Here is a 16,729-nt window from a genome sequence, read left to right as displayed (position 1 = left end):
ACGATTTCTTTGGAAACGGGAATATCTTCATATAAAATCTAGACAGAAGCATTCTCCGAAACTTCTTTCTGAAGAGTGTCCTCAACTAACAGACTTCAACATTTCTTTTGATACAGCAGTTTGGAAACACTCTTTTTGTAGAATCTGCAAGTGGATATTGGGATAACTGTGAAGATTTCGTTGGAAACGGGAATATCTTCAAATAAAATCTAGACAGAAGCACTGTCAGAAACTACTTTGTGATATCTGTATTCAAGTCTCAGATCTGAACATTCCCTTTCATAGAGCAGGTTTGAAACACTCTTTCTGTAGTATCTGGAAGAGGACATTTCGAGCGCATTCAGGCCTACGGTGTAAAAAGAAATATCTTCCCTTAAAAAAGAGACAGAAGGATCCTCAGAAACTTATTTGGGATGTGTGTCCTCAACTAACAGAGTTCATCATTTCCTTTGATAGAGCACTTTGTAAACCCTCTTTTTGTAGAATCGGCAAGTGGATATTTGGATAACTGTGAAGATTTCGTTGGAAACGGGAATATCTTCATCTAACATCTAGACAGAAGCATTCTCAGAAACTTTTTTGTGATGTGTGTCCTCAACTAACAGACTTCAACCTTTCTTTTGATTGTGCATGTTGGAAACACTCTTTTTGTACAACCTGTAAGTGGATATTTGCTAACCTCGAATGATTTCGTTGGAAACGGGAATATCTTCATCTAAAATCTAGACAGAAGCACTGTCAGAAACTACTTTGTGATATTTGCATTCAAGTCACAGAGCTGAACATTACCTTTCATAGAGCAGGTTTGAAACACTCTTTCTGTAGTATCTGGAAGTGGACATTTCGAGCGCATTCAGGTCTATAGTGAAAACGGAAATATCTTCCCATAAACACGAGACATATGGATTCTCAGAAACTTATTTGGGATGTGTGTCCTCAAGTAACAGGGCTGAACATTTCTTTTGAAACAGCAGTTTGGAAACACTCTTTTTGTAGAATCTGCAAGCGAATATTTTGATAACTGTGAAGATTTTGTTAGAAACGGGAATATTTTCATCTAAAATCCAGACAGAAGCATTCTCCGAAACTACTTTGTGATGTGTGTCCTCAACTAACAGAGTTCAACCTTTCTTTTGATACAGCAGTTTGGAAACACTCTTTTTGTTCAATCGGCAAGTGGATATTAGGTTAACTGTGAAGATTTCGTTGGAAACGGAAATATCTTCATATAACATCTAGACGGAAGCATTCTCAGAAACTTCTTTGTGATGAGTGCCCTCAACTAACAGACTTCAACAGTTCTTTTGATACAGCAGTTTGGAAACACTCTTTTTGTAGAATCTGCAAGTGGATATTTGGATAACTGTGAAGATTTCGTTGGAAACGGGAATATATTCATATAAAATCTAGACAGAAGCATTCTCAGAAACTTCTTTCTGATGTGTGTCCTCAACAGAGATCAACATTTCTTTTGATTGAGCAGTTTGGAAACACTCTTTTTGTAGAATCAGCAAGTGGATATTTGGATACCTCTAACGATTTCGTTGGAAACGGGAATATCTTCATCTAAAATCTAGACAGAAGCATTCTCAGAAACTTCTTTGTGATGTGTGTCCTAAACTAACACAGTTCAACCTTTCTTTTGATTGAGCAGTTTGGAAACACTCTTTTTGTAGAATCTGTAAGTGGATATTTGGATACCTCTAACGATTTCTTTGGAAACGGGAATATCTTCATATAAAATCTAGACAGAAGCATTCTCAGAAACTTCTTTGCGATGAGTGTCCTCAACTAACAGACTTCAACATTTCTTTTGATACAGCAGTTTGGAAACACTCTTTTTGTAGAATCTGCAAGTGGATATTTGGATAACTGTGAAGATTTCGTTGGAAAGGGGAATATCTTCAAATAAAATCTACACAGAAGCACTGTCAGAAACTACTTTGTGATATCTGCATTCAAGTCTCAGATCTGAACATTCCCTTTCATAGAGCAGGTTTGAAACACACTTTCTGTAGTATCTGGAAGAGGACATTTCGAGCGCATTCAGACCTACGGTGAAAAAGGAAATATCATCCCATAAAAAAGAGACAGAAGGATTCTCAGAAACTTCTTTGTGATCTGTGCCCTCAACTAACAGAGTTCCACCTTTCTTTTGATTGAGCAGTTTGGAAACACTCTTTTTGTAGAATCTGTAAGTGTATATTTGGATACCTCTAACGATTTCGTTGGAAACGGGAATATCTTCATATAAAATCTAGACAGAAGCACTGTCAGAAACTACTTTGTGATGTCTGCATTCAAGTCACAGATCTGAACATTCCCTTTCATAGAGCAGGTTTGAAACACTCTTTCTGTAGTATCTGGAAGAGGACATTTCGAGCGTATTCAGGCCTACGGTGAAAAAGGAAATATCTTCCCTTAAAAAAGAGACAGAAGGATCCTCAGAAACTTATTTGGGATGTGTGTCCTCAACTAACAGAGTTCATCATTTCCTTTGATAGAGCACTTTGTAAACCCTCTTTTTGTAGAATCGGCAAGTGGATATTTGGATAACTGTGAAGATTTCGTTGGAAACGCGAATATCTTCATATAAAGTCTAGACGGAAGTATTCTCAGAAACTTCTTTGTGATGAGTGCCCTCAACTAACAGACTTCAACAGTTCTTTTGATACAGCAGTTTGGATACTCTCTTTTTGCAGAATCTGTAAGTGGATATTTTGATAACTGTGAATATTTCATTGGAATCGGGAATATCTTCATATAAAATCTAGACAAAAGCATTCTCAGAAACTTCTTTGTGGTGAGTGTCCTCAACTAACAGAGTTCAACCTTTCCTTAGATAGAGCAGTTTGGAAACACTCTTTTTGTAGAATCTGTAAGTGGATATTTGGATAGCTCTAACGATTTCATTGAAAACGGGAATATCTTAATCTAAAATCTAGACAGAAGCACTGTCAGAAACTACTTTGTGATATCTGCATTCAAGTCACAGAGCTGAACACTCCCTTTCATAGACCAGGGTTGAAGCACTCTTTCTGTAGTATCTGGAAGTGGACATTTCGAGCGAATTCAGGCCTATGGTGAAAACGGAAATTTCTTCCCGTAAAAACGAGACAGAAAGATTCTCAGAAACTTAATTGGGATGAGTGTCCTCACCTAACAGAGTTGAACCTTTCTTCTGATTGAGCAGTTTGGAAACACTCTTTTTGTAGAATCTGCAAGTGGATATTGTGATAACTGTGAAGATTTCGTTGGAAACGGGAATATCTTCATATAAAATCCAGACAGAAGCATTCTCAGAAACTTCTTTCTGATGTGTGTCCTCAACAAACAGAGTTCAACATTTCTTTTTATTGAGCAGTTTGGAAACACTCTTTTTGTAGAATCTGCAAGTGGATATTTGTATACCTCTAACGATTTCGTTGGAAACGGGAATATCTTCTTATAAAATCTAGACAGAAGCATTCTCAGAAACTTCTTCGAGATGTGTGTCCTCAACTAACAGAGTTCAACCTTTCTTTTGATACAGCAGTTTGGATGCTCTCTTTTTGTAGAATATGCAAGTGGATATTTGGATAACTGTGAAGATTTTGATGGAAACGGAAATATCTCCATATAAAATCTAGACAGAAGCATTCTCAGAAACTTCTTTGTTATGTGTGTCCTCAGCTAACAGAGTTCAACCTTTCTTTTGATTGAGCAGTTTGGAAACACTCTTTTTGTAGAATCTGCAAGTGGATATTTGGATACCTCTAACGATTTCGTTGGAAACGGGAATATCTTCATATAAAATCTAGACAGAAGCATTCTGAGAAACTTCTTTCTGATGTGTGTCCTCAACTAACAGAGTTCAACCTTTCTTTTCATTGAGCAGTTTGGAAACACACTTTTTGTACAATCTGTAAGTGGATATTTGGATACCTCTAACGATTTCATTGGAAACGGGAATATCTTCATCTAAAATCTAGACAGAAGCACTGTCAGAAACTACTTTGTGATGTTTGCATTCAAGTCACAGAGCTGAACATTACCTTTCGTAGAGTAGGTTTGAAACTCTCTTTCTGTAGTATCTGGAAGTGAACATTTCGAGCGCATTCAGGCCTATAGTGAAAACGGAAATATCTTCCCATAAACACGAGACATAGGGATTCTCAGAAACTTACTTGGGATGTGTGTCCTCAAGTAACAGAGTTGAACATTTATTTTGATACAGCCGTTTGGAAACACTCTTTTTGTAGAATCTGCAAGGGGATATTTGGATAACTGTGAAGATTTCGTTAGAAACGGGAATATTTTCACCTAAAATCTAGACAGAAGCATTCTCCGAAACTTCTTTGGGATGTGTGTCCTCATCTAGCAGAGTTCAACCTTTCTTTTGATTGAGCAGTTTGGAATCACTCTTTTTGTAGAATCTGTAAGTGGATATTAGGATACCTGTAACGAAGTCATTGGAAAAGGGAATATCTTCATATAAAATCTAGACAGAAGCATTCTCCGAAACTTCTTTGTGATGTGCGTCCTCAACTAACAGAGTTCAACATTTCTTTTGATACAGCAGTTTGGAAACACTCTTTTTGTAGAATATGCAAGTGGATATTTGGATAACTGTGAAGATTTCGATGGAAACGGAAATATCTCCATATAAAATCTAGACAGAAGCATTCTCAGAAACTTCTTTGTGATGTGTGTCCTCAGCTAACAGAGTTCAACCTTTCTTTTGATTGAGCAGTTTGGAAACACTCTTTTTGTAGAATCTGCGAGTGGATATTTGGATACCTCTAACGATTTCTTTGGAAACGGGAATATCTTCATATAAAATCTAGACAGAAGCATTCTCAGAAACTTCTTTGCGAAGAGTGTCCTCAACTAACAGACTTCAACATTTCTTTTGATACAGCAGTTTGGAAACACTCTTTTTGTAGAATCTGCAAGTGGATATTGGGATAACTGTGAAGATTTCGTTGGAAACGGGAATATCTTCAAATAAAATCTAGACAGAAGCACTGTCAGAAACTACTTTGTGATATCTGCATTCAAGTCTCAGATCTGAACATTCCCTTTCATAGAGCAGGTTTGAAACACTCTTTCTGTAGTATCTGGAAGAGGACATTTGGAGCGCATTCAGGCCTACGGTGAAAAAAGAAATATCTTCCCTTAAAAAAGAGACAGAAGGATCCTCAGAAACTTATTTGGGATGTGTGTCCTCAACTAACAGAGTTCATCATTTCCTTTGATAGAGCACTTTGTAAACCCTCTTTTTGTAGAATCGGCAAGTGGATATTTGGATAACTGTGAAGATTTCGTTGGAAACGGGAATATCTTCATCTAACATCTAGACAGAAGCATTCTCAGAAACTTTTTGGTGATGTGTGTCCTCAACTAACAGACTTCAACCTTTCTTTTGATTGTGCATGTTGGAAACACTCTTTTTGTACAACCTGTAAGTGGATATTAGCTAACCTCGAATGATTTCGTTGGAAACGGGAATATCTTCATCTAAAATCTAGACAGAAGCACTGTCAGAAACTACTTTGTGATATTTGCATTCAAGTCACAGAGCTGAACATTACCTTTCATAGAGCAGGTTTGAAACACTCTTTCTGTAGTATCTGGAAGTGGACATTTCGAGCGCATTCAGGTCTATAGTGAAAACGGAAATATCTTCCCATAAACACGAGACATATTTATTCTCAGAAACTTATTTGGGATGTGTGTCCTCAAGTAACAGGGCTGAACATTTCTTTTGAAACAGCAGTTTGGAAACACTCTTTTTGTAGAATCTGCGAGCGAATATTTGGATAACTGTGAAGATTTCGTTAGAAACGGGAATATTTTCATCTAAAATCCAGACAGAAGCATTCTCCGAAACTACTTTGTGATGTGTGTCCTCAACTAACAGAGTTCAACCTTTCTTTTGATACAGCAGTTTGGAAACACTCTTTTTGTTCAATCGGCAAGTGGATATTAGGTTAACTGTGAAGATTTCGTTGGAAACGGAAATATCTTCATATAACATCTAGACTGAAGCATTCTCAGAAACTTCTTTGTGATGAGTGCCCTCAACTAACAGACTTCAACAGTTCTTTTGATACAGCAGTTTGGAAACACTCTTTTTGTAGAATCTGCAAGTGGATATTGGGATAACTGTGAAGATTTCGTTGGAAACGGGAATATCTTCATATAAAATCTAGACAGAAGCATTCTCAGAAACTTCTTTCTGATGTGTGTCCTCAACAAACAGAGTTCAACATTTCTTTTGATTGAGCAGTTTGGAAACACTCTTTTTGTAGAATCTGCAAGTGGATATTTGGATAACTGTGAAGATTTCGTTGGCAACGGGAATATCTTCTTATAAAATATAGACAGAAGCATTCTCAGAAACTTCTTCGTGATGTGTGTCCTCAACTAACAGAGTTCAACCTTTCTTTTGATACAGTAGTTTGGATACTCTCTTTTTGAAGAATATGCAATTGGATATTTGGATAACTGTGAAGATTTCGATGGAAACGGAAATATCTGCATATAAAATCTAGACAGAAGCATTCTCAGAAACTTCTTTGTGATGTGTGTCTTCAGCTAACAGAGTTCAACCTTTCTTTTGATTGAGCAGTTTGGAAACACTCTTTTTGTAGAATCTGCAAGTGGATATTTGGATACCTCTAACGATTTCGTTGGAAATGGGAATATCTTCATATAAAATCTAGACAGAAGCATTCTCAGAAACTTCTTTCTGTTGTGTGTCCTCAACTAACAGAGTTCAACCTTTCCTTTGATTGAGCAGTTTGAAACCACACTTTTTGTAGAATCTGTAAGTGGATATTTGGATACCTCTAACGATTTCATTGGAAACGGGAATATCTTCATATAAAATCTAGACAGAAGCATTCTCAGAAACTTCTTTGCGATGAGTGTCCTCAACTAACAGACTTCAACATTTCTTTTGATACAGCAGTTTGGAAACACTCTTTTTGTAGAATCTGCAAGTGGATATTGGGATAACTGTGAAGATTTCGTTGGAAACGGGAATATCTTCATATAAAATCTAGACAGAAGCATTCTCAGAAACTTCCTTCTGATGTGTGTCCTCAACAAACGGAGTTCAACATTTCTTTTGATTGAGCAGTTAGGAAACACTCTTTTTGTAGAATCTGCAAGTGGATATTTGGATACCTCTAACGATTTCTTTGGAAACGGGAATATCTTCCTATAAAATCTAGACAGAAGCATTCTCAGAAACTTCTTTGTGATGTGTGTCCTCAACTAACAGAGTTCAACCTTTCTTTTGATTGAGCAGTTTGGAAACACTCTTTTTGTAGAATCTGTAAGTGGTTATTTGGATACCTCTAACGATTTCTTTGGAAACGGGAATATCTTCATATAAAATCTAGACAGAAGCACTCTCAGAAACTTCATTGCGATGAGTGTCCTCAACTAACAGACTTCAACATTTCTTTTGGTACAGCAGTTTGGAAACACTCTTTTTGTAGAATCTGCAAGTTGATATTTGGATAACTGTGAAGATTTCTCTGGAAACGGGAATATCTTCATATAAAATATAGACAGAAGCATTCTCAGAAACTTCTTTGCGAAGAGTGTCCTCAACTAACAGACTTCAACATTTCTTTTCATACAGCAGTTTGGAAACCCTCTTTTTGTAGAATCTGCAAGTGGATATTTGGATAACTGTGAAGATTTCGTTGGAAACGGGAATATCTTCAAATAAAATCTAGACAGAAGCCCTGTCAGAAACTACTTTGTGATATCTGCATTCAAGTCTCAGATCTGAACATTCCCTTTCTTAGAGCAGGTTTGAAACACTCTTTCTGTAGTATCTGGAAGAGGACTTTTCGAGCGCATTCAGGCCTACGGTGAAAAAGGAAATATCTTCCCTTAAAAAAGAGACAGAAGGATCCTCAGAAACTTATTTGGGATGTGTGTCCTCAACTAACAGAGTTCATCATTTCCTTTGATAGAGCACTTTGTAAACCCTCTTTTTGTAGAATCAGCAAGTGGATATTTGGATAACTGTGAAGATTTCGTTGGAAACGCGAATATCTTCATATAAAGTCTAGACGGAAGTATTCTCAGAAACTTCTTTGTGATGAGTGCCCTCAACTAACAGACTTCAACAGTTCTTTTGATACAGCAGTTTGGATACTCTCTTTTTGCAGAATCTGTAAGTGGATATTTTGATAACTGTGAATATTTCATTGGAATCGGGAATATCTTCATATAAAATCTAGACAAAAGCATTCTCAGAAACTTCTTTGTGGTGAGTGTCCTCAACTAACAGAGTTCAACCTTTCCTTAGATAGAGCAGTTTGGAAACACTCTTTTTGTAGAATCTGTAAGTGGATATTTGGATAGCTCTAACGATTTCATTGAAAACGGGAATATCTTAATCTAAAATCTAGACAGAAGCACTGTCAGAAACTACTTTGTGATATCTGCATTCAAGTCACAGAGCTGAACACTCCCTTTCATAGACCAGGGTTGAAGCACTCTTTCTGTAGTATCTGGAAGTGGACATTTCGAGCGAATTCAGGCCTATGGTGAAAACGGAAATTTCTTCCCGTAAAAACGAGACAGAAAGATTCTCAGAAACTTATTTGGGATGTGTGTCCTCAAGTAACAAGGCTGAACATTTCTTTTGAAACAGAAGCTTGGAAACACTCTTTTTGTAGAATCTGCAAGTGGATATTGCGATAACTGTGAAGATTTCGTTGGAAACGGGAATATCTTCATATAAAATCCAGACAGAAGCATTCTCAGAAACTTCTTTCTGATGTGTGTCCTCAACTAACAGACTTCAACCTTTCTTTTGATTGTGCATGTTGGAAACACTCTTTTTGTACAACCTGTAAGTGGATATTAGCTAACCTCGAATGATTTCGTTGGAAACGGGAATATCTTCATCTAAAATCTAGACAGAAGCACTGTCAGAAACTACTTTGTGATATTTGCATTCAAGTCACAGAGCTGAACATTACCTTTCATAGAGCAGGTTTGAAACACTCTTTCTGTAGTATCTGGAAGTGGACATTTCGAGCGCATTCAGGTCTATAGTGAAAACGGAAATATCTTCCCATAAACACGAGACATATTTATTCTCAGAAACTTATTTGGGATGTGTGTCCTCAAGTAACAGGGCTGAACATTTCTTTTGAAACAGCAGTTTGGAAACACTCTTTTTGTAGAATCTGCGAGCGAATATTTGGATAACTGTGAAGATTTCGTTAGAAACGGGAATATTTTCATCTAAAATCCAGACAGAAGCATTCTCCGAAACTACTTTGTGATGTGTGTCCTCAACTAACAGAGTTCAACCTTTCTTTTGATACAGCAGTTTGGAAACACTCTTTTTGTTCAATCGGCAAGTGGATATTAGGTTAACTGTGAAGATTTCGTTGGAAACGGAAATATCTTCATATAACATCTAGACTGAAGCATTCTCAGAAACTTCTTTGTGATGAGTGCCCTCAACTAACAGACTTCAACAGTTCTTTTGATACAGCAGTTTGGAAACACTCTTTTTGTAGAATCTGCAAGTGGATATTGGGATAACTGTGAAGATTTCGTTGGAAACGGGAATATCTTCATATAAAATCTAGACAGAAGCATTCTCAGAAACTTCTTTCTGATGTGTGTCCTCAACAAACAGAGTTCAACATTTCTTTTGATTGAGCAGTTTGGAAACACTCTTTTTGTAGAATCTGCAAGTGGATATTTGGATAACTGTGAAGATTTCGTTGGCAACGGGAATATCTTCTTATAAAATATAGACAGAAGCATTCTCAGAAACTTCTTCGTGATGTGTGTCCTCAACTAACAGAGTTCAACCTTTCTTTTGATACAGTAGTTTGGATACTCTCTTTTTGAAGAATATGCAATTGGATATTTGGATAACTGTGAAGATTTCGATGGAAACGGAAATATCTGCATATAAAATCTAGACAGAAGCATTCTCAGAAACTTCTTTGTGATGTGTGTCTTCAGCTAACAGAGTTCAACCTTTCTTTTGATTGAGCAGTTTGGAAACACTCTTTTTGTAGAATCTGCAAGTGGATATTTGGATACCTCTAACGATTTCGTTGGAAATGGGAATATCTTCATATAAAATCTAGACAGAAGCATTCTCAGAAACTTCTTTCTGTTGTGTGTCCTCAACTAACAGAGTTCAACCTTTCCTTTGATTGAGCAGTTTGAAACCACACTTTTTGTAGAATCTGTAAGTGGATATTTGGATACCTCTAACGATTTCATTGGAAACGGGAATATCTTCATATAAAATCTAGACAGAAGCATTCTCAGAAACTTCTTTGCGATGAGTGTCCTCAACTAACAGACTTCAACATTTCTTTTGATACAGCAGTTTGGAAACACTCTTTTTGTAGAATCTGCAAGTGGATATTGGGATAACTGTGAAGATTTCGTTGGAAACGGGAATATCTTCATATAAAATCTAGACAGAAGCATTCTCAGAAACTTCCTTCTGATGTGTGTCCTCAACAAACGGAGTTCAACATTTCTTTTGATTGAGCAGTTAGGAAACACTCTTTTTGTAGAATCTGCAAGTGGATATTTGGATACCTCTAACGATTTCTTTGGAAACGGGAATATCTTCCTATAAAATCTAGACAGAAGCATTCTCAGAAACTTCTTTGTGATGTGTGTCCTCAACTAACAGAGTTCAACCTTTCTTTTGATTGAGCAGTTTGGAAACACTCTTTTTGTAGAATCTGTAAGTGGTTATTTGGATACCTCTAACGATTTCTTTGGAAACGGGAATATCTTCATATAAAATCTAGACAGAAGCACTCTCAGAAACTTCATTGCGATGAGTGTCCTCAACTAACAGACTTCAACATTTCTTTTGGTACAGCAGTTTGGAAACACTCTTTTTGTAGAATCTGCAAGTTGATATTTGGATAACTGTGAAGATTTCTCTGGAAACGGGAATATCTTCATATAAAATATAGACAGAAGCATTCTCAGAAACTTCTTTGCGAAGAGTGTCCTCAACTAACAGACTTCAACATTTCTTTTCATACAGCAGTTTGGAAACCCTCTTTTTGTAGAATCTGCAAGTGGATATTTGGATAACTGTGAAGATTTCGTTGGAAACGGGAATATCTTCAAATAAAATCTAGACAGAAGCCCTGTCAGAAACTACTTTGTGATATCTGCATTCAAGTCTCAGATCTGAACATTCCCTTTCTTAGAGCAGGTTTGAAACACTCTTTCTGTAGTATCTGGAAGAGGACTTTTCGAGCGCATTCAGGCCTACGGTGAAAAAGGAAATATCTTCCCTTAAAAAAGAGACAGAAGGATCCTCAGAAACTTATTTGGGATGTGTGTCCTCAACTAACAGAGTTCATCATTTCCTTTGATAGAGCACTTTGTAAACCCTCTTTTTGTAGAATCAGCAAGTGGATATTTGGATAACTGTGAAGATTTCGTTGGAAACGCGAATATCTTCATATAAAGTCTAGACGGAAGTATTCTCAGAAACTTCTTTGTGATGAGTGCCCTCAACTAACAGACTTCAACAGTTCTTTTGATACAGCAGTTTGGATACTCTCTTTTTGCAGAATCTGTAAGTGGATATTTTGATAACTGTGAATATTTCATTGGAATCGGGAATATCTTCATATAAAATCTAGACAAAAGCATTCTCAGAAACTTCTTTGTGGTGAGTGTCCTCAACTAACAGAGTTCAACCTTTCCTTAGATAGAGCAGTTTGGAAACACTCTTTTTGTAGAATCTGTAAGTGGATATTTGGATAGCTCTAACGATTTCATTGAAAACGGGAATATCTTAATCTAAAATCTAGACAGAAGCACTGTCAGAAACTACTTTGTGATATCTGCATTCAAGTCACAGAGCTGAACACTCCCTTTCATAGACCAGGGTTGAAGCACTCTTTCTGTAGTATCTGGAAGTGGACATTTCGAGCGAATTCAGGCCTATGGTGAAAACGGAAATTTCTTCCCGTAAAAACGAGACAGAAAGATTCTCAGAAACTTATTTGGGATGTGTGTCCTCAAGTAACAAGGCTGAACATTTCTTTTGAAACAGAAGCTTGGAAACACTCTTTTTGTAGAATCTGCAAGTGGATATTGCGATAACTGTGAAGATTTCGTTGGAAACGGGAATATCTTCATATAAAATCCAGACAGAAGCATTCTCAGAAACTTCTTTCTGATGTGTGTCCTCAACAAACAGAGTTCAACATTTCTTTTTATTGAGCAGTTTGGAAACACTCTTTTTGTAGAATCTGCAAGTGGATATTTGTATACCTCTAACGATTTCGTTGGAAACGGGAATATCTTCTTATAAAATCTAGACAGAAGCATTCTCAGAAACTTCTTCGAGATGTGTGTCCTCAACTAACAGAGTTCAACCTTTCTTTTGATTGAGCAGTTTGGAAACACTCTTTTTGTAGAATCTGCAAGTGGATATTTGGATACCTCTAACGATTTCGTTGGAAACGGGAATATCTTCATATAAAATCTAGACAGAAGCATTCTGAGAAACTTCTTTCTGATGTGTGTCCTCAACTAACAGAGTTCAACCTTTCTTTTCATTGAGCAGTTTGGAAACACACTTTTTGTACAATCTGTAAGTGGATATTTGGATACCTCTAACGATTTCATTGGAAACGGGAATATCTTCATCTAAAATCTAGACAGAAGCACTGTCAGAAACTACTTTGTGATGTTTGCATTCAAGTCACAGAGCTGAACATTACCTTTCGTAGAGCAGGTTTGAAACTCTCTTTCTGTAGTATCTGGAAGTGAACATTTCGAGCGCATTCAGGCCTATAGTGAAAACGGAAATATCTTCCCATAAACACGAGACATAGGGATTCTCAGAAACTTACTTGGGATGTGTGTCCTCAAGTAACAGAGTTGAACATTTATTTTGATACAGCCGTTTGGAAACACTCTTTTTGTAGAATCTGCAAGGGGATATTTGGATAACTGTGAAGATTTCGTTAGAAACGGGAATATTTTCACCTAAAATCTAGACAGAAGCATTCTCCGAAACTTCTTTGGGATGTGTGTCCTCATCTAGCAGAGTTCAACCTTTCTTTTGATTGAGCAGTTTGGAATCACTCTTTTTGTAGAATCTGTAAGTGGATATTAGGATACCTGTAACGAAGTCATTGGAAAAGGGAATATCTTCATATAAAATCTAGACAGAAGCATTCTCCGAAACTTCTTTGTGATGTGCGTCCTCAACTAACAGAGTTCAACATTTCTTTTGATACAGCAGTTTGGAAACACTCTTTTTGTAGAATATGCAAGTGGATATTTGGATAACTGTGAAGATTTCGATGGAAACGGAAATATCTCCATATAAAATCTAGACAGAAGCATTCTCAGAAACTTCTTTGTGATGTGTGTCCTCAGCTAACAGAGTTCAACCTTTCTTTTGATTGAGCAGTTTGGAAACACTCTTTTTGTAGAATCTGCGAGTGGATATTTGGATACCTCTAACGATTTCTTTGGAAACGGGAATATCTTCATATAAAATCTAGACAGAAGCATTCTCAGAAACTTCTTTGCGAAGAGTGTCCTCAACTAACAGACTTCAACATTTCTTTTGATACAGCAGTTTGGAAACACTCTTTTTGTAGAATCTGCAAGTGGATATTGGGATAACTGTGAAGATTTCGTTGGAAACGGGAATATCTTCAAATAAAATCTAGACAGAAGCACTGTCAGAAACTACTTTGTGATATCTGCATTCAAGTCTCAGATCTGAACATTCCCTTTCATAGAGCAGGTTTGAAACACTCTTTCTGTAGTATCTGGAAGAGGACATTTGGAGCGCATTCAGGCCTACGGTGAAAAAAGAAATATCTTCCCTTAAAAAAGAGACAGAAGGATCCTCAGAAACTTATTTGGGATGTGTGTCCTCAACTAACAGAGTTCATCATTTCCTTTGATAGAGCACTTTGTAAACCCTCTTTTTGTAGAATCGGCAAGTGGATATTTGGATAACTGTGAAGATTTCGTTGGAAACGGGAATATCTTCATCTAACATCTAGACAGAAGCATTCTCAGAAACTTTTTGGTGATGTGTGTCCTCAACTAACAGACTTCAACCTTTCTTTTGATTGTGCATGTTGGAAACACTCTTTTTGTACAACCTGTAAGTGGATATTAGCTAACCTCGAATGATTTCGTTGGAAACGGGAATATCTTCATCTAAAATCTAGACAGAAGCACTGTCAGAAACTACTTTGTGATATTTGCATTCAAGTCACAGAGCTGAACATTACCTTTCATAGAGCAGGTTTGAAACACTCTTTCTGTAGTATCTGGAAGTGGACATTTCGAGCGCATTCAGGTCTATAGTGAAAACGGAAATATCTTCCCATAAACACGAGACATATTTATTCTCAGAAACTTATTTGGGATGTGTGTCCTCAAGTAACAGGGCTGAACATTTCTTTTGAAACAGCAGTTTGGAAACACTCTTTTTGTAGAATCTGCGAGCGAATATTTGGATAACTGTGAAGATTTCGTTAGAAACGGGAATATTTTCATCTAAAATCCAGACAGAAGCATTCTCCGAAACTACTTTGTGATGTGTGTCCTCAACTAACAGAGTTCAACCTTTCTTTTGATACAGCAGTTTGGAAACACTCTTTTTGTTCAATCGGCAAGTGGATATTAGGTTAACTGTGAAGATTTCGTTGGAAACGGAAATATCTTCATATAACATCTAGACTGAAGCATTCTCAGAAACTTCTTTGTGATGAGTGCCCTCAACTAACAGACTTCAACAGTTCTTTTGATACAGCAGTTTGGAAACACTCTTTTTGTAGAATCTGCAAGTGGATATTGGGATAACTGTGAAGATTTCGTTGGAAATGGGAATATCTTCATATAAAATCTAGACAGAAGCATTCTCAGAAACTTCTTTCTGATGTGTGTCCTCAACAAACAGAGTTCAACATTTCTTTTGATTGAGCAGTTTGGAAACACTCTTTTTGTAGAATCTGCAAGTGGATATTTGGATAACTGTGAAGATTTCGTTGGCAACGGGAATATCTTCTTATAAAATATAGACAGAAGCATTCTCAGAAACTTCTTCGTGATGTGTGTCCTCAACTAACAGAGTTCAACCTTTCTTTTGATACAGTAGTTTGGATACTCTCTTTTTGAAGAATATGCAATTGGATATTTGGATAACTGTGAAGATTTCGATGGAAACGGAAATATCTGCATATAAAATCTAGACAGAAGCATTCTCAGAAACTTCTTTGTGATGTGTGTCTTCAGCTAACAGAGTTCAACCTTTCTTTTGATTGAGCAGTTTGGAAACACTCTTTTTGTAGAATCTGCAAGTGGATATTTGGATACCTCTAACGATTTCGTTGGAAATGGGAATATCTTCATATAAAATCTAGACAGAAGCATTCTCAGAAACTTCTTTCTGTTGTGTGTCCTCAACTAACAGAGTTCAACCTTTCCTTTGATTGAGCAGTTTGAAACCACACTTTTTGTAGAATCTGTAAGTGGATATTTGGATACCTCTAACGATTTCATTGGAAACGGGAATATCTTCATATAAAATCTAGACAGAAGCATTCTCAGAAACTTCTTTGCGATGAGTGTCCTCAACTAACAGACTTCAACATTTCTTTTGATACAGCAGTTTGGAAACACTCTTTTTGTAGAATCTGCAAGTGGATATTGGGATAACTGTGAAGATTTCGTTGGAAACGGGAATATCTTCATATAAAATCTAGACAGAAGCATTCTCAGAAACTTCCTTCTGATGTGTGTCCTCAACAAACGGAGTTCAACATTTCTTTTGATTGAGCAGTTAGGAAACACTCTTTTTGTAGAATCTGCAAGTGGATATTTGGATACCTCTAACGATTTCTTTGGAAACGGGAATATCTTCCTATAAAATCTAGACAGAAGCATTCTCAGAAACTTCTTTGTGATGTGTGTCCTCAACTAACAGAGTTCAACCTTTCTTTTGATTGAGCAGTTTGGAAACACTCTTTTTGTAGAATCTGTAAGTGGTTATTTGGATACCTCTAACGATTTCTTTGGAAACGGGAATATCTTCATATAAAATCTAGACAGAAGCACTCTCAGAAACTTCATTGCGATGAGTGTCCTCAACTAACAGACTTCAACATTTCTTTTGGTACAGCAGTTTGGAAACACTCTTTTTGTAGAATCTGCAAGTTGATATTTGGATAACTGTGAAGATTTCTCTGGAAACGGGAATATCTTCATATAAAATATAGACAGAAGCATTCTCAGAAACTTCTTTGCGAAGAGTGTCCTCAACTAACAGACTTCAACATTTCTTTTCATACAGCAGTTTGGAAACCCTCTTTTTGTAGAATCTGCAAGTGGATATTTGGATAACTGTGAAGATTTCGTTGGAAACGGGAATATCTTCAAATAAAATCTAGACAGAAGCCCTGTCAGAAACTACTTTGTGATATCTGCATTCAAGTCTCAGATCTGAACATTCCCTTTCTTAGAGCAGGTTTGAAACACTCTTTCTGTAGTATCTGGAAGAGGACTTTTCGAGCGCATTCAGGCCTACGGTGAAAAAGGAAATATCTTCCCTTAAAAAAGAGACAGAAGGATCCTCAGAAACTTATTTGGGATGTGTGTCCTCAACTGACAGAGTTCATCATTTCCTTTGATAGAGCACTTTGTAAACCCTCTTTTTGTAGAATCG

This window comes from Gorilla gorilla, chromosome 22, assembly GCF_029281585.2.
Source record: "Gorilla gorilla gorilla isolate KB3781 chromosome 22, NHGRI_mGorGor1-v2.1_pri, whole genome shotgun sequence".
NCBI lineage: Eukaryota > Metazoa > Chordata > Mammalia > Primates > Hominidae > Gorilla > Gorilla gorilla.
Note: the sequence above shows the minus strand (reverse complement) of the source record.